At 46.5% G+C, this 19,272-nt stretch overlaps 1 protein-coding gene across 9 annotated transcripts in view; it reads right to left on the bottom strand.

The window, feature by feature from the left end:
- The window catches only part of MBNL3 (muscleblind like splicing regulator 3), an 89,211-nt gene that overhangs the window by 60,339 nt on the left and 9,600 nt on the right, over positions 1-19,272 (bottom strand). The window lies entirely within an intron of this gene.

Below are 19,272 nucleotides of genomic sequence, written 5' to 3' on the forward strand. Positions count from 1 at the left end.
AAAAAAAAAAATAAAATCATTAAACCTACATTGCAAGTATCTTCTAAGCTATTCAGAGTCAAGTTCACAACAAAAACTTCCCAGATCCTGGTATTCCAGTTTGCAGCATCAGCACAAAGGTTAGTCGGACCCATGCTTCTGGAAGGACCTTTCCATTTCTGCACATCAGGTGGGGAACAGACTGCAAACAACAGATTTGCTAAGCATGTTTTAAACTTCAAAGGGAAGGGAAATAAGCACATCTAGCCATGCTCATGTCTTCTGGGTTCTGTATGGAACAGAGATACTCCAAATCAATTCCAGTTTTGCAAATGGGGCAAATTTATACAGGAATTCCATTCATTTATGTGCGGGCTCCCTGTCCAAATAAGCTCAGCCAGCAGGAAAAGATGTGTGGAAACCTTTTGCAGGGAGCTAGGGACTGGCTGGGTGCAGCTCTTAAAAACGAGCTAGAACAGGTCAGATATGGGTGGGGATTAGAAAGAATGCTCTCTCAGAAGCTGCTCTGAGCAGCCTGAAACACAACCATCTTGTGGATTAAGTGCCTATTCCATAGCTTCAAACTCCCAGGGAAGCAACGGCCTATTACAGTCTGAATGTGGCAGGCTTGAACTTCACACAGTTACAAACAGTGTAGTAATATCCGCCACTTCCCAGCCCTTCTACCCTGAGAAATCCTGAAGAATGCGACAAATGAAATTTTCATCCTGCTTTCAAGCATGTAGCTCAGTAGTGCACACAGACACACACGCCTGCACTACGCTGGTTGCTCTTCAAGATGAAGGGAATAATGTTAATGGAGGATAAGTCAAATGAATACTACAAAACACCGAACTACAAATACTAAGACATTCAGATACACATAAATTGTTGATATATTTTTTTACAGCTCCTGAAGGGGAAAGAAAATATCCAGAAAACTCTAAGGAAATAGTTGCCAATGTCCTGCTGATAGAAACAGCCCATTGCCCCACACACTGCAGAAGGGCACACTGGTTTATTTAACGTGCACAGCAAGACATAAGGAATATTCTGTGCTATGGAAACAACCAGACCTTCCACAGAAGGACAGACTATCATCTCAGATCCTGGGACTGGGGCTCCTGTACTGGAGGGAGCCAAATTAATGAAAATATTACCAATACTGGGGGCCTTCATTCTGCAGCCTGTGTGTGAACCAGCAGATCACAGCAGCAGCATGCACTGCCCCACCACTTGTTTGCTCTGCACTCAGGAGAGCACTTAAGCACATGCTTAACTTTGAGCATGCCGACAATCTTACTGGAAAGAAGAAAACCTGAAGTATGTACTTAAGTGCTTTGCTGAATCAGGGCCTAAATAAATGAACCTGCTTCAAAGGTTTATCAGAGCTTGGAGGCCAGCAAGCACAGGCAGCAGTCACGGTGTTTCGGCTTACATGTCACAGCCCAGAGGAGCATGAGTTCGGCTTTTCTGCAAGTCAACAAATACAGTTCTGTCAATGTTTGGATTGCTGCAAATTCTCTCTTCATGTAGCCACAGGGAAAGCCAAAAACACGTGCACGCAGGGCTGACATCACACCAAGAACTGTACACTGCTGCAGAAACGTTCCCACACACGCCGCCCAGGATAAGAGACATCAGACAGGAACCCACCACTGACACTACAAAGCTTCAGTTCTTTGTGCTCCTGGCAACAAAAAACTGTAACTGTTTTAACACCATGCATCCTTACAATTCCCTTGTATTACCTATTTAGGGGGGAGGGAACTGGCATTTTATTCACTTTGCTCTCCTGCTTATTTCAAATGGGAGGAATAAAAGCATCCATGCCAAAATCAACACACAAGGATAAAAAGTAGCTCCAGAAAACACTGGCTTTGTTAGCACGCAGGAAATAAAACAAAGGGTAGGTGCTGCCTTTTGAACCCTTCCCAGCAAGCCAGATCCTTCTGGCAGAGCTCATCTCCTCTGCTACCAGATGGGTCAATCTTGTTTCAATGGCAGCAGCAGCAAAACTGGAGAAAGCAGCGGAGCAGAGAGAAAAGCCTGTGGCCTTTATCCCTGCAGGGAAACTATAATATCCCTGGTACCCCTGCTCCAGGGCCACTTGCTGCGCCAGGCTCTGACAGCCTGAGATGGAGGAGGACAGGGCTTGCTCCAGATGGCAGAGCTAGCCCTGCAGCTACTGAAGTGCAGGGGAACAATGCCAGTCTGAGGAGCAAAGGTCATGCCAGGGCCCACACAGTGGGGCTGAGATGCTCTCGTCACTCGAGGTAACATAAGGACAAGCATTTTCACTTGATGCTTGAATTCCTCCTGCTTTCCATGAAATCGATCCCCTTCCACTGACATTCCCCCATGGATGTCAACTCGCGAGGATGCTTCCTGACAGCTGAGTTCAGAGATGGCAATTTATGTGACAGGGTGGTTTCAAGCAGCTCCCAAGTGTAAATGATGCTATTTAAAAGAGATTTTTTTTTTTTAAGAAAGAGATGACTCGGTAGAAGCAGCAAGGTGGGTTCCTTATTTATTGTTCCTCAAGGATTTCCGGGTCATGAATGCTCAAATGAGGAGCAAAAGTGTGGTTGCCCTAACTGATGGTCCTGGTGAGTGAGAAAAGCAGCTACTCCCCTTCACCTGAAGTTGAATAGGGACAGTGTGGACAGTGGGGGGACACAGGAGATTTCCTGAAGGCATGTTCCAGCTGTGGCCTGCATACGTGATGCTGTCCATGATCCCCTCTAAACACCCCAGATCGTTCACTAGTTCCACAACAACTTTCACCCCACCCTGGAACTATTAATGTTCGCTGAGTGTCTAGATAACTGTCGGAGCCAAGAGATACTATTTTTATTTTATTTTATGGCCTTTCCTCAAATCACTACATTCGGCTGGCAACACAAATGAAACTCTCACTGATCAGTCCTTGCACCTTTGAGGCAATTCCGTAACCTCCGCATTTCATTGCGCCTTAATGGGTATGGAAGAGCCTGGTGCACCTGCCACTCCCTCCTCAATAAGCCAGAATGGGGAACTCCTTTCTCAAATAGCACTGAGGTGTTTCCACTATGAAAAAAAATCTTCCAAATAAATGCCGTGTTCCTGGAAACACTGCATGGCAAAGAAAAATGGGAACAATGAAACCAGCACATTGAACTGTTTTGTTCTGAAAGAGAAACAAAAGTCCTTAGAATACCACCACCCATCCAACAGCATTTTCACATTCCTATTGAAAACCGAGTCTGAGCAGCTTCCCCAGTCCTTTCTTTCTCCTCTACTTTCACAGCAGTAGAAAAGAACACATGGAACTGCATCCTTGCTCTTCAGAGGAAGAAAAAAAGGTATGATCAATGGTGAGATTTCACTGAGGAGTGTTATACTGGTACATTTATTGGCCGCAAAGTATGAGAAAAGATAAACTACAGCTGTGGGGACCTTTCCATCAGTGAGGAGGAAAGGAAAAAACACCCAAAACATCTAGGACCCACCCATGAATACGATGACGTTAGTTCAGCTGGCTACAGTAAAGCAGCTCATTTTAGGCCTTACAGAAGCCCACGGCAAGTTAGATGCTGCCATGATCGTATCACAGGGCAGCTCTGCTTCACTTGGGACTGGTTCAAAAGTGGAACTAGCAAGACCGTGCAACAGCAAAAGAAACCATGTAAGAAACTCCTGTAAGGTCAAGGTGTGGATTCTCCACTGCTGAAGTCCAAATTATCAAGGCTCTTTCCCTATATCACATAAAACCCAGCAGCACTTGGATTCCTATAGACACCAATTCCTCTGCTGCTGCAACGCCAACAGTTTGCACGCAGCAGGGCTGCCTCGGACGTGGGCCGGCTCCCACCCCCCACGCTCACACGGGCTGTGCACTTGGGACAGGAGCCATCTCTGCAAAGAGTGGCTTCTCCATAGCTTCTCCCTGCCCGTGCACTTAATCCACTGCGGTATCAGGCTCAAAGAAGGTCAGTTTAGTTTCTGCCATCTGCAAGAAGTATTTTTGCTTTCAAATTAGAAAATAATGTTCTGTTTCTCCACTCTGGCCTTCATACTTTAAAGCAAACACTTTAGGGACGTGGTAGACACTTTGAATATTTCCTTTGTGAACATTATGTACCTGGACACTTTCTCCCTCAGGGAACAGTTTACTTAATTTAAGGTAGACCTTTTCAGCTAGAAGAAAAGAAACCTTCTTTTGTTCTACTAGTTACTCAGAAAAGGAACAGGCTTCCTCTACCATGCATGAAAAGTCTCTGTTCAATGTCTAATCACAGATTTTGGGGCCATTAATCACTAGGGATCACACTGTGTGCCAAAGAGTCAACTTGGCCCTGAATGGAGCGCCTCCTGTTCAGACGGGGACAGCAGAACCCAGAAGCCACACATGCAAATAAAACAACCTCCCAGCGCTGCTGCAGTGGAAAAGCCTTGCTGGCAGGACACAAACCCACTACAGAAGTGGCTGCGTGCACAAGGTGGATGTTTGGGCATGCAAATACCACACATCTCTGTACTGAAGGAGCCCTTCTTCCCCGACACTCGCTTACACGGCTGGCTTAGAGAGACTTTGCAGAGTGTGGGTTATAATTTGTGACCTCTATGGAAGGAACAGCACAAGAAATATTCTCCTGCTTCTAAGCAGGGAAGGCCGCACATACGGAAGCTCACCAACCTTGCTAAAGCTTCTGGATATGGGCATTCCTGGGGATGTCCAGCATAGCACCTACTGTGCCCCAACTACAGATACAGAGAGAAGGATGCTGTCTTCTATTGGGATGTGCCTGGCAAATCCCTTCTAGCCTTCCAAGGAAGGTGGCTTCCCAGTGCCAAGCACCAAAGAGCTACATTAGAGCAGAGTGGCTAACCCAAAAGAAGCATCCCCCCTGCAGTGCAGAAACGGCTACTGCACTGCTGTGAAGCAGTGCTAAAATCCCCTCTGCATCAGCACCACTTGGGAGGGGTTAGGACCACAATTACACCAGCTGCAAACACAAAAGAGGGGAAAAAAAAAAGCTGGCAGGGATCTCTGGAGGTCAGCTAATCCAAACCCCGGCTCAAAGCACAGTCAGCTTCAGAGGTGGATGCTTCCATCTCCAAGCACAGAGAGGGCTGTCTCAACAAAGGAGCTCAATTGAGTCAAACATATTTACAGAGGAGACAGGAAAGGCCATGGCTCATTAAGGCTTGTTCCCCACCACGTAATCATAAGAAATAGGATCAAGCAGATGTATCCTGCAATCTATCTGATTATCCTACTCAGTCTTCAAGAAACCACCAAGGTCCTTGCCAATCAGGTAAGTGTCCATGTGTATTTGGGCAGGCTGATGGGGATGGCTGAGGGGAAGGAATGCCTTTACCCAACCGCCCTTCGTAGGATTCTGCTGGCAGGAATGACCTATGGGCCTTTCTTAAGCTCCGAGCACGGCCCAAGCCCTCGAGCCAGGCAATGCACCCTGCTAAGCAGGATAAATACTGAAATAGGAGCTCAGCTCAGCCATGCACTGTGCTGAAGAGGAGACCTGGGGCTTTTGGGAGGTATCAGACTTGCTGCATATGCAGAGGAGACCCACCCAGGTCTGGAGCTTCATAGGTGTGCACGTACTTGTGCCTGGAAACTTCCCACTCCAGACTTCTGAATCACAGAGCCTGCTGCTCAAGCAAACAGATTTTCTCCAACAGGAAGGTATTTTCCATTCAGCTCCTATACTGCATCTCTTCAAACCAGTTATACACTCCTACATACAGGCTACAGGTTCACACACCCCTGTGGTAGCTGCCCTACGTGGTGACCACAGACCTGCAGAAAGAGGAGACAGCATTTGGACAGTGGCTTGAATTCTTTCTCAGCTGGAAGAATTCACAGAAAACTATTTCTGTTTTTCTTTTAACATTCTTTGTACTGAGCGCTTGGATAAGCCATAAGTAACTTGGCAGCAAACCAGTTTGGTACAAACACAGAACACCAGAACACAATGCAGTCATCACAAGGCCACCGCTCTGGGCCAGACAGTAATTTTCCCTTCGCACAGGGCAGGCCTCCAAAGTCTTTACGCTACTACATTCAAGTCCATCTGAACTACACAATGTGTTACAAATGAGGACTCACGCACAATAACGAAAACACCTGTCATTTTTGGGCTATGCGGAAAAGCGTATCATGCACAAAGGTACCGAAGAACAATTTGTGAAACTATTCAGGACTTGGGAAAAGAGAAACCTTGACTTATTCCTGAACTCAGATCTCAAACACCATCCTCAGGTTGCAAATCAAATATGTGATGACAGAAGGAGACAAAAAGACTGGTAACAAAATTATCCAATATATTTAGGATAATTTCTTCCAGGATTAAAAAAAAGAAGAAAAAAAAAGACATTAGAACATGCAGGAAATCAGGAAAAGCAAACATAGGAACAACTGAGAGTGTATTTTCCACTTCCATATGCCAGTGAAAATCCAGAGCAGCCTAGTCCCAAATCCCAAAGGCATTATATTCACACTGGTAGTCACTGCAGATCACTGCTTTGAGAGGAAAGATGCTCTTGTCCATAAGTGCCAAACAGAGACCCTGGAGACAGGGGCTCAAACCCCGCTGCAGCCATGGGTGCTGTAAATCATGCAATCTCTCTGCAAACAAGGGCCCTTACTTTCCTTTCTTTGAGCATCTTTGACAGATAAAACCCAGCAATGGCAATCAGGCATTAAGAAACTACTACGCTAAAGGCTGTGTAAGTACTAGATGAATGGATCTCTCAGAGCCCACAGACATTATGGTATGAAATAGGATACAGGAGGGGGAGCAGAAAACATGTATACACATACATATAACTGCCCCATTAATCCAGCAGGCTGCAACAGGATGAAAGGCATGTCCAACAGCTCCAGTCTTGCTTATGCAGCAATAGGCACCCTCCCAGCAAGGAAGGGAGGCGTTGCTGCTCTAAATGTCGGGGAACAGCCAAGCCAAGAGGCACCTGGAAGATCTAAGTGCCAGTTTTGGAGCACACTTTGGCACCAAGCGGCACTAGCTCAGCTAGTGGCCAGGGGCTGTCTGCCTGGTGCTCAGGTAGGACACAGAGGTGTTAGAGATGAGAAAAGCCAAGACAGCTAAGACCTGAAAAAGGCAAAGGGAAGTCAAAGTCACCCTCAAGGCATGTCCCCAGCCATTCAGAGTTAAGTGTGTTGGCCTCTCTTGCCTTCCACACACCTCAAAATCTGTTACTCATTGCTCTTCATCTTGCCGCCAGGTGGATGAATCAGCTTTTCGGGGACTGAACATCCTCTGTTCTCCCTGAGATGCCTGAGTCACGGACACCAACTGAAGTCCTCAGATCGTCAGTTCTTTCCTTACCTTCCTGCATCTGTAATGTGACAGTCTTCAACTTTTCTTCCTTGTGGAAGTCTTAGCAACCCTGAATTACTTCCAGTTTCACACTTTACACCCACAGCATGCTTTTCTTCCAGAAAGTATCTGACTCAGCATGAAATTATCAAATCCAGGAGCCTGAGAAGGTGGGCTCTAGCTAGCTAGGGCAGATGTACAGATGCGCAATGCCATCCGTGTGCCCTGTCATTCCTGCCACCACCCTCCACAGCCCCTAGTCACTCATGGGCAGCACATGCAAACACACAAGCACCCACCCCTGCTTGGTTGGTTTGTCTGAGCTGACTTTCAAAGCAGCAGACAAAATCCAAATAGGGATATATTCCTCCAAATCTTGAGTATGCACTCTGAACCATCATCAATACACTTATTCCCCCTACAGGGAAAGAAGCTTGGGTGATGGCAGAGGGAGGAGGGGATACATGGCAAGTGGAGTCTTTGTTTTAATTGGCTGCTGTTAAGAACATTAGAAGGATGTTTGAAGGAGAACCATTACAGGGAGAGTGCAGAGGAGGTAATCAAAGGTGTCCAACAAACTGAATTTATGATGCAGTTTGGCAATCCATCACCTGGCTATTATCCCTACACATACGTACATACATAAGGCTCAAAATATATTTAGCTTGGGGGACCTGGTTCCTGCAACCCCAGTTATCACTCAGCTGCAGAAATTTGGCTCCCCACAATTCCCTGTGATATAGATGCATTTTTTCCAGAGGAAGTCCAATGGTCTTGTTTGTTTTCACCACTAATAGAGGAGTTCAATGAAATTCTCTAATGGGAACGTCTAATGAGGCCAGAATAACAGAACAGTAACTAGGAAGGAATGTCCTTGCATTTTATTTTTAGAATAAGGATAAAGGTGGGGCCTTGCAAGAGGCAGGAGATGGGCCTGTTTTGGCACACAAGGCTAAGCTGGAATGCTTAGTCCGGTGAGCCTGACGGGATTTTGAGGGTTTTTTGCGACAGCGAAGCCCTTGCTGAAATCAGCAAAGTGGAAGGGTCGGCTGGGAGAAGAGCAGAGCAATTCCTGGGGGCACACGGACAGCCGGGGCAGCCCCAGGACCGAGAGCAGCTGGGCAGCTCTTGGCCACGCTCCCCTCCTCAACCTGTTCCCCTTTCCTTACTGGGAAGATGAGTGCCTGCAGCGGCTACGCTGAACTGAGATTTCTCCACTCTTGCACATTAAAGGGAATCCAAGTTACAACAGGGTCAGCGCTGTGGAGGGAATCAAGAAAAAGAACAGCCCAATGCAGCAGCACGGGGCACACGGCGCCGCAAAGGGAGCAGCCAGCAACAACAGGGAACAGGATTTACTCGGTTGTTAAGGCTGGATGTCAAAACTAAGCGAGACAGCCTCGGGCAGAGAAGAGATGGGCCAGAGTAAGGCTGTGAAAATGAAAAGGAAGGAACAAAGCTAAATAAAAAAAAAAAAACACAGGCGGAGCGGAAAGTGGATTGACTGGGATAAACAGGTAAGGAGGAAAAAGGGTGCATTCAAGAGCAAGCAGGCCGTGGTCTGTTTCCTGGCACCAGCTAATCTGATTGGCACGGAGATACGTGAAACAGGGGCTTAAAGAGCTCACGGGAGCAGATCTTCAGCTGGGGAGAGCCATTATCACTCAGCAATTAACTCCTTCACAAGCTCTGCTCCTAAACAGAGGCACAGAGCTGACCCTGCCGAGCGCAGCTAGCGCAGAACAAAGGAGAACAAGATGTAGTGGCTTTAAGGGTTAAGAGGCAGCAGAGAACAAGCTGTTCCATGCATTGAGGTCGGGAAAAACGGGACTGGGACTTGACCCAGGCACCGTGCACACGTTGCTCTGCCAGAAGCCCCAGAGCTCAGGTGGAGGAGCAGTCAACTCTGCCCACTAGGAATGCGACTGCAAGGAGCTTCACCTTAAAAACTGCAAGGACAGAGTTAAGCCAGGGGAATATCTGGTGGGGGTATGGTTTAGGGAGCATCAAGCCATCCAAAAAGGTCAGAGGCTAGCATTTCTTTTCTGCTCCTTGATATTCTCTCTAGGAAAGGAGGAAGGGAAATCTAAATAGAGGAGAGGCATGCAGAACAAGGTGCAATACGCCCTCTCACCCCTTCTGTGTTTCCCAGAGCTGCAGGTCTCCTACTTATGCCGAAGATGTAGGTGGAAACAGGGCAGTAGACTGGGACCAGAACCACAGGAATAGTTCAGGCAGGGCAAGAAAATATTCCTTGACAGGCAGTCATGGGAGGCTGGACGTGCCCTCCAGCACACAAGCTCTAAAACATGGAGTTTTGGAGTGGTGTGTTAAGATCTTCTGCTCCTGCCTGCAAGCAGGAGCGGGCAGAGAGCAAGCCCCTCCACGCACTGGAGAATGGAGGAACAGCCCTTCTTCCACCTGAAGCCCAGCTGGAGACAAAGAGCCAGCAATACCTACAGATACCAAAGAGTAACAACAAGGCAGACATGCATGACCTCCTGCCCTGATGCTCTCCAGTCTCTCACTATTTCTAACTCCAAGGACTCCGTGAGCCTGCGGTCATTTCTCTGCTCACTATTTCTCAAACAACTCCTCACTTAGTACTTGCTCTGTCTTCCCCAGCACTTGTACAAGGCTCGTGCTCAAAACACCCTTTGGCATGAACCTCCACAGCTCCACCATGCCTCAAGTGAAGAATATCTCCTTTGGAGTCCCTGGCCACAGCCATGACCTCATCTCCCTGCTTTCCCTCAGCTGGTTTTACAATATGCTGCAGACTGAGCATCAGACTCTTCCGAGACACATCCTTTTAGGGACTTGTACTGTCAGCAATGAAGTTAAAATCTATGCACAGCACTTTACAAAGCTTAGTTTCCTCTTACACAAAGGGACACAGGAATCACAAGATGAAATGCCACACTTTCCAGTTCTTTCTGAGAGCTCAACACACCAAGTCTCATTTGCAACCCCACACTTGGGAGAAAGTCTACAATTAAAAAAATCATCAGTGGCCTTGAATACAACTAACCTGCATCCAGGCTTTGTTCATAAGGAAGCTCTTCCGTGAGCTACAGCACAAAGGCACTTTTCGAAAGATCAGGTTACCTCTGCCCAGCCACACCACGGTGGAAATTTTAGAGACTTTTATACAGAAACTCCAAGAAAGTGCTCCTCTACGTACACCTCCCTGCCTGCTCTTCACCCTCCTGTTCTGCAAGAAGCAAGGTAAACTCGAGCCTGGCTCAATCCATGGGCAAGGCAGGGCTTGCAATTAAGCAATAATGATCATAATAGCAAGGCATTTTCAAGGGACTGATGACCAGCTGGGTGGGGTTACATTACAATCCATTAACCTAATCAGCATTTAAACCTCAGGAACACAGCAGAGGCTGCCCCGGGATTATAAAACAAGATGAGAAGGTACTCTTAAAACATGCGTCTTTCAAGGTTCTGGAGAGCCTTACAGCTAGGTCTTCACAGATAATCACATCACAGGTATAGGACAAGGTTAGCAAACAAGTACCCGGAGCAAATGAGCCAGGTTGTTTATCTTATCTAACAAAGAAGTGTTTTTTACCCTCCATCTCATGGTAATGTTACCTTGACAGGTGCAGTGCCCACAGTACATACTATGTCTATCCCATATTCTGAATTATTCCTTTACGGATCAGAGCATTTGGGGAATGGATGCTCCCTACAGCCTCCTGCACTGCTCGCAGCATCAGAAAATTAAGCTGAATGGAAGAACAAAGCCTGATGCTGCCCCTACAGCAGGACTTGTTTGGTGTCATTACTCATACACCAGTTAAACTAGAGAGCTGCTAATCTGGAGTCCTTTCTGCTTATTTCTTCACAGATTATAGGGCGAGGGAAAAATATGAACTTCAAAGAAAAGTCCTGGAAACGCCACCTGTCCTAGGACACCTCATATATCTCACTGGCAGCAGAGCTGAGTTTAACTTCTTAACTGCTTAACTCCTTAACTGCTACTCCACCTCTCAACAAAACATCAATCGCATGCCTTTGGTCTTACTGATTAGCTGGGATATCACTGAAACAGGGTGGCAGCTGGTAATCAGTATTCTTAACTCTTGGCAAGTCTTTTGTACATCAGTACTTGCTGCTGGAGTGGATTTTAACATTGTGTCCTTACTCCTCTAGAAGGCTGACTTGCTAACAAGAGGACCTCTGGCACAGCCGTCTGTTGGGCCAAGGTCTTAGAAGTGCAATCAGGCTACAGGGAGCTATCAGGTCCAAATGGTCTCATCTCCATCCAGGCAGATGTTCAGTGCTGCAGTATGGATTTTTCCAGCTTTCCCATCATCCCTCTTGTTTTGCAGTTTTAGTTGCTAGGTCAGTACATCCCAATCTCCACACCATTTCTGCCCAGCCAAGGGCTCTGCCTGCAGACAGGAAGGCTCTTTCTGTCTGGACCTTAGCTCTTTCAGCATCATCTAAATATCACCCCCCTTAACACCTGATTTAATATTTCAACCCCTGTGATTATACACAGTGGAGATTTTATTGGAAATCTGATTATTGTCTGAAAGTCTGAGCACTTCATCCCAGCCTTGGAATTGATCTATTGACTGTTTTTAAATCTCCCATTTTAATTTAACATTTAACACTTTATACCCACGTTAATTACATTTCTCATGATCAATATCAACAAACACCGTCTCTGTCCCCCTCCCAGTAGAGACACCTTGGAGACCTTGTTCTGCTAAAACTCTCAAGACAGCTTTGCTCTTGAACACAGGAGTTTACAGGTCTGATCTCACCAGCGGGAGAGGAAGAGAAAGAAAAAAACCACAAAAAACAGTGGTACTGAGTAAGTAGCAAGGTTTAGTAACCAACACCACCACAGCTATGCGCAGACACAGACCTGGGCCCAGTGGCAGCACAGGGATTGGCCTGGCCCCAAAACGTGGGGAGCAGAGACTCACCATCCATCTGTCCCACCCCCACCTTGGCTGGAGGGTGACCAGGCTCTGATGCAGGAAGCCACCGTGTATAGGCTCCATCATAACTCCTGCCCACGCTGAGCAGCAGGCGAGCTAGGCTTGGCCTGTGCAAGAGCTGCAGACAAGCACTGGGGCACAGGAAATACTGACAGGTCTACCAGGGAAAGCAAAGTTTTACTGGCTCAGTATCTCCTGGCATTTAACCAGCCTGCAGATCTAGGCTCCTCTGCTTGCCTCACCACAGCACAACATGGAAAGCAAAGCATTTCTCTGATCCCGGAGTTTAGCAGATCCCTTATTAGCAGACACAAAGTGCATGGACTAATTAAGGAAGACGTCCATCACACTGCCTTTATACCCATTCACTGCCAGCTCTCAAAGGCAGCTGCAATAAAGCACTGGAAGGTTCCAGCTTCAGTAAGAGGACAGTACTACACTTCCTTCTCCAGGCTTGGAAGTGCTTGAGGAGGGGTCAGGTGCTCCTCTTACCCTGTCTGAAATGCATTTGTGTTTCTGTGTTGCAACTGGAGATGGAAGAAGATAGCATCCCCAGTGCCACAGAAAACAGGAATATTTGTCCCCGAATAATTTCTCTGGTATATTAAGCACAAGTCATTCTTATGCAAAGGCTGCCCTGTACAGCTGCCAAGGTCAGTAAGACCTTGCTTTATTTGCTGCATAAGGGCTGGCCGCACAAGTTTTACCTTGTACATATTTTTTCCATGCGTTCTCGTCTTAGATTTCCCTGCTGCTACTGCCTATGCATCCTGTGTGTGTTCAGCAGGTCATGCTACCTTCTCTGGCTGTGGATAATGACTACCCAACATTCAATCCTCCACAACAGTCAAAATTCCAGCAAACCTACTCTTGTGGTATGTTTAATTCAAAAGACACCAAGGACAATATTGAATAACAATTTTCAAGGAAAACATGCTCCACAGCTTTTGCTTACAACATCAATATGTTTCTATTTTCAGGGGGTCTTGACCCGCCATCCACTCACACAGCCATCACTGTTCACAGTCTAGTATCTACATACAGATGATTTTTTGTGCAAGCACTGCATTCAACCAAATGGCACTGCCTGCACACACAAGCTCTGAATTACAATACAAGCAAGTGTAGATTTCAGGAAGCAGCCAAGTACTGAACAGCGTGGATCTAAACAGATGCCAGGGTATGAAAATAAGGCCCTACGCTTTTTCTACTGCAGACACATTCTTACAGACAAGGGTTATACCTAGGTTAAGGACTGTCCCCCTCTTTAGTTTACTAAATCCTGTGACATTGCAGGGACAAAGTCAAATTTCAATATTTGCATGAGGAAGAAAAATAGTATTTTGAAACTGTATAACATCATGATACTGCAATGGACTCAACTGAATGTCAACAAACTTTAATCCAAGCAGTCTGTTTGCAGAAGAACAAAGTAAGCACCCTACCTGAGGGCAGCAGCAGCATAGGAAAACTTCACAGCAGCCTGCCCTGCTCACAAAGCACGCTGCCCTGCCCCAGCCTCTAAACCCAAATCAATGGCGATATGGCAAGAAAAAACCTCCAACACCTCCCCTGGTTCTTCCAGAAGCAGAGCAGAGTACCCCAGTGACAGCAGTTGTTCTTTCTTGCTAGTTTATTTCAAGCTCCACCTCACCACACCTGATCTACCACAGCAGCATTCAGTGGAGCTCTTGCTTATCACTGCCTGATGTAAACAAGCTGCCAGGCAGTGAGCAGATCTGGTCTGATGGGAACAGCAAGTCAGGACTCCAGACAAGGGCTCACGCATCCTTCTTCCAGCTCAGAAACCAAGCAGTTTTGACCATCTCCCTTTGCCCATCTGATAGCTGCTTGAACCCTGATGACAAGTTACAGTCAATAACACTAATGTTGCATCACCTGTATTTGCCCTGAGAGCTACAAACTCCTCCGGATACAAATCCTCTCCCCCTTTACTCTGCATCAGACTCTGACCTTGGCAGGGCCCCACAGCCACTGCTGTAACACAAACTATCATTCAAGCTTAAAACACATACTGGTGCCAGAAGTATCTCAACTGGAGACTGGCAGCATTACAATGGGGCTGTGCAGAGGGGTTAAGAAGCACTGCTGAAAAGGGATGCAAACAAGGACTTCAGGCTCTGAGCAAGCACACTCTGCCATACCTACAGCTCAAAAGGTTAGCATCACTTGTGAGCAAGAACTGTCTGGTTGAAGGCACTGCCTTTGTTAACTGAGAAACAGCTACATGATGGAGTGGGCTAATTAACTGCGTTTTACTTTTGGGGACCCGGGTTCAAATCCTAGCTCTTGTCACAGCTGAAAATGAATTTAGGGACTACAATGACAGCTGAGATAATTTACTTTCTAGAAAATCATCAAGTAATTGCCAGTCTCCTGACAGAGAAGCCCAGAACTCTATGCAAGGGCACTAGTGCTTATGCCATTATTTCCCTGAGTACAAAAGTTATTAATGGATTGATGTGAGTGGTCACCACAGTATCACTGCTGCTTAGCTGGACCGACTACCTGAATGCGAATAACCTCGCCACGTAACATGTTGTGTGCTTCACAATACAGCGCTGTGCAAGTTGTAGGTTCTACAAGGAGGGAAACCACACCTGGCAGGATTTAAAATTAAGTTTTCCTATGGATTCCTGTATCCCTTAAATGTAGAGGGCTAAAGTGCAGCCTTGACGTAACTAGTTACTTCACTGGAAAACCACCAGGGCTGGTTGTGGTCCAAGGGAGCAGAGGGTAATTTCTCCACCTCCTCACAGATGAAGGCTGCCCAGCAGAGCCAGTAGGGAAGTGAGTACTTTCCCCATAAAGTCATTTTCTATTTTTATCTTGCTAAGTTTTTCACTTAAACTATTGCTTCATGGAGTAGCAAGCACCCTTTTCCTTTCAGATTTTTACCACAGAAGTTTTCATCTAATCAAATAAGCCATTTTTCCACTGAAAGGAATCATGGTGGAAAAATCAGAAGAGCAGACCAGCCCCTGAAGGTCTCCAAGCAAGAAAAACCGATGAATTGCATTCCCAACTCCAGCAATGACATATTACTTCACATTACTATTGGCAGTGCCAACTCACCTCTCTGTGCCTCAGGTTATGCATCTCAAATGACAGAGACCCTCAGTGTCAAAGCACCTCTGAAAGCAACACACTCACTGTGCAAGTTAATCAGCAGCTAGCGATCACGAACTGCAGTTTTGGGCACGATATGCTGCTAAAGCACAGAGGTTATTGCTTCTCAAATGCCATCCTCCTCCTCCTCTCTCAGCAAAGAGACAGTCTCCAGCATCTTCAAACACCAGCCCAAATGGAGGTGGGGGCAAGAAGACGCAACAGAGTTCAGAAGGAGCACAGAAACATTTTCTGAAGCAGCCTCTGGCTCACGATGCTCAGCAATACAGTGCCTTTCATCTGCGCCAAGCAACAGACCCGGACACTTAGCCTTCTAACATATGAAAGGGAGGAGCGGGTGTTGTCTTCATGGTAGGGTTTTACAGCAAGACAGTGGCTTGTGTGGAAGGTTCCCCTTGAACAGTACAAGAGGAAATCTTAAGAATTCTATCCAAAAAAGTCTTCAATCCAAATTCAGAAGACACCTATGAACTGGAGAAGAAGGGAACAGCAGCCACAGTGCTCTGGGGGCTGATGAAGAACCTGGGGAACAGCTTCTCCCTGTTCCCGGGCAAGGCAAGATTCCCAAGGCCAAACTAAATTCTGCAAATAAGGGCCACACATCTCCCTTGCCGTTATCTTTAAATCCTCTTTACCCCACAGAGCTATTCTCCAACCTCCTTCCCTTTTAATCAGGCCTGACCTACAGATGTCAGCCTCATTTCGGCTAAGTCAACACAACTGCCACATCTAGGATGCTGTTACAGGAAAAAACCTTACTTGCAGTCTTGGCTGGACTCCAGAGTCTACTTCTTGGTCTAGACCTGACCTCGTTCCTCTTCTGCAAGCTTAATCCTCTACCTTAAGGGCACAACGAACACACTGGGGCTCCAATGTGGGCCTGTCTACGCTCAGCCCATCCCTCTCTTCAGCCTGCAGTGCCAGGAGGCTCTTTTGATCATGCTGCACAAACACTTACCATTATTGATGGGAAGCTCCCTTGGAGCTGCTTGCATGTTCTTCAAAAACACACAGACGTTCAAGAGCCAAAAAGCAAATGAGAAACACACGCTTTATGTTCTGCAAGGTAAACCCCTACTGTAGAGCTCACCCAACAGGGCACGGACCTTCAACCAACAGTGCCCAAAGCTTCCTCAAATGCAGCCCTGGCCTAACACAGAAACCATAGCCACGTTGATAGATCCAGCTTTGTCTAAAGTTTAGAAAATAATGAAATAGTTTGTAAAGATCCTCTAGTTCAACACCCCTGCCACAGGCAGAGCTACCTTCCACCAGATCAGCTTTCTCAATGCCCCATCCAACCTGGCCTGGAGCATTTGTTCATCCTTCACCAGAAACACAAGACATCAAAACAGGGCACTAATTGAAGACAAAGGACTTCAACCAGCTACCATGTCACCTTCCAAGAGAACTGTACCCAGGCACAGCCAACTACTTGCTGCAACAGTAAGGTCAAGGTAAGAGCTAGCTGATGGCTCTTCCACAATGTCACACTTGGCTCGTGCCTGGCTGTCCCCAACATGCGTTGCCAACATGCAGGAGTCACAGGCTGGAGGTGGATGGACAACAGCTTGTCCTGTCTTGCCCAAACACATCCTATCACGGCTGAGTGGGATCTGGCTCATGCAGTACACCTTGTGACCCAACAATCTCAATCTCGGTCACATATCAATAGCAGCAGTGGAAATATCAACTCACAAATTAGATATTAGCAACTAATCTGTTATCAGCTTATCCCAAGAAGGCCTCTACCTGTGGATTCAATCTTTGGGCAACAACACAAGCATTTCTCTGCTCTCAAAGACGTTTACATCGGGTTTTCTTTAAGAGCTTGTGGGGGATGTTCAAACCCCCAATTATCTGCATCTGACACAGCGCTGAACCAATACTTCCCAGGTTCACAGGAGCTGTAAAAACAAATCCCCACTGAAACCAGGAGGAGTCTACAGATCAAATTCTCTAAGCACTGAATCAGACCTTGAATGTGTGCTGCAAGAAATCCTCCATACAGACGCATCTTTCATATCACAAGGGGACAAGGGGAGGGAGAAGAATAAAGATTAAAAACAAGATGAAAGTCAGTTCCTCAGGTAACAGAAAAATCAGAGATGCTCCCTCAAGTTTACATTACCACGGATTTGGGCTAAAGGTGCTTTTAAAGACCTTTCATGAAATACTTTAATCTGCCTTTATATGTGCTATGAGTGCAAGGTAGGCATTGCTTTTCAGAGAAATTATTTATTCAGTTTTACAGACTAATCTGAATTTCCAGAATACATCAAAACAAAAACTGAAGCATTTCTCTGCAAAAGGCAAGGAGCACTACGCTTCTTCCCACCATTGTTTTTCCTTTTCTTTTTTTCCTCTACTCCTCAGCTGAAACATCTCTACCTCTCATTTAATAAATAAGCAAACTACGTATCTTTCCACAAAAAAACCCTACTCTTCCCTTCACCTCCATGCCCTAAATGTGCTGACAATATTTTCATTTTTATGCTGAAGCTACCCAAAGTGGAATAAATTCCTTTTCTTTTTTTAGAAATTGATTTTTCAGTTTAGCCATCTACTTGAAAAACCAGCTAGCCTTACATCGCTGGCTGCAGTCTTGCAAGCTGGAATAAACTCAACACGAAGCTGAAAGCATGGGATTGCCACTGCCTTGGTGTTCGCGGGGCACCCTGCGAAAAACAGGTCAAAAGCAAATTACAGGGTCAGTGAAAGTAGGCATACTGTTGCATGAGCTGCCTCAATGTTACTTCCCAGATTAAAGAACAGAAAGTAGCAGCACAAAGCTTAAATTAAATACAACTAAGGCTCTAATCCAAGTCCATCAATTAAGGATGGTTTCCAGAAGGCCCAGACTCACTGGGATGCACTTCTGGCACCCAGAGGAGGTGTCCTGGGGATGGGGAGCTCCTGTAGCACACAACTATCTGCACTGAGGCGCCTACTGCATGACTGCCGCAGGGGAAGCAATGTCACACACAGACAGTCTGGTTTAAGGTGAGGTTTAAGGCCCTTACAACTACATTTCATCACAATCAAGCTCCAGTTCTGGAATGCAGCGTGCAGATGTACTTCTTGTGTGGAGATGCCCTCTACTCAACCCACTAAGACCTTCACATACGCGAGGCTGTGATTAGGGGGATTCAGGTCATGAGCAAGCAGATCTCATGCTTTAATTCTCTCTCCCTCTCTCATTTCAGTTGCCTGAATCTCCAGGATGAGCAACATTGCATTCTTGCTGAAATGTAAGCAAACGTGCATGTACCAGCTCTTTCCCTTAGAACAGGGAGACGCACGAAGTTGATCATGATAACCTCCCACCCAAAGGTGCTGGACATTGGTACTGTGCCCTGCCACTCTCTCCCCACATTAAAGGCTCAAAGAACAGTCTTAAGGCCAGTCTCACCTCCTCACCAGCTAACATTACTGCATCAAGTACATCAATAGGTCTGCTCTATACCTCTCCTCCAGTACATCCCCCAGAGAGACATATATCCAAAAACACTGCAGCCTGCATCCTCTCTGACTTTCCTCACTAGCAGGCCTGCTCCCAAGATCACTCTGCTGAGAAACACTTCGGCAACGTGCAGGTTTAAGGCTGTCCTAAAAACACCAGCATGCCCGAAATAAGACTGCAGCTCTAGTTCCACCCTCCTGTAAGCAGCATGCAGGATCGGACGCTTCCTAAGTGATCTGGGACTGCAGCAGCCTGCTTCTAGTGCTGCTATTTATTTGTGGCAGCTTTCACTACCTGCAGATGCTGTGCAAAAGTGCAGAAGAAAAATTTGTACTCTCGGGAGCTCAGTTTTATAGGCAGAGGTCAGGAG

This window comes from Phaenicophaeus curvirostris, chromosome 13 (genome assembly GCF_032191515.1).
Source record: "Phaenicophaeus curvirostris isolate KB17595 chromosome 13, BPBGC_Pcur_1.0, whole genome shotgun sequence".
Lineage (NCBI taxonomy): Eukaryota > Metazoa > Chordata > Aves > Cuculiformes > Cuculidae > Phaenicophaeus > Phaenicophaeus curvirostris.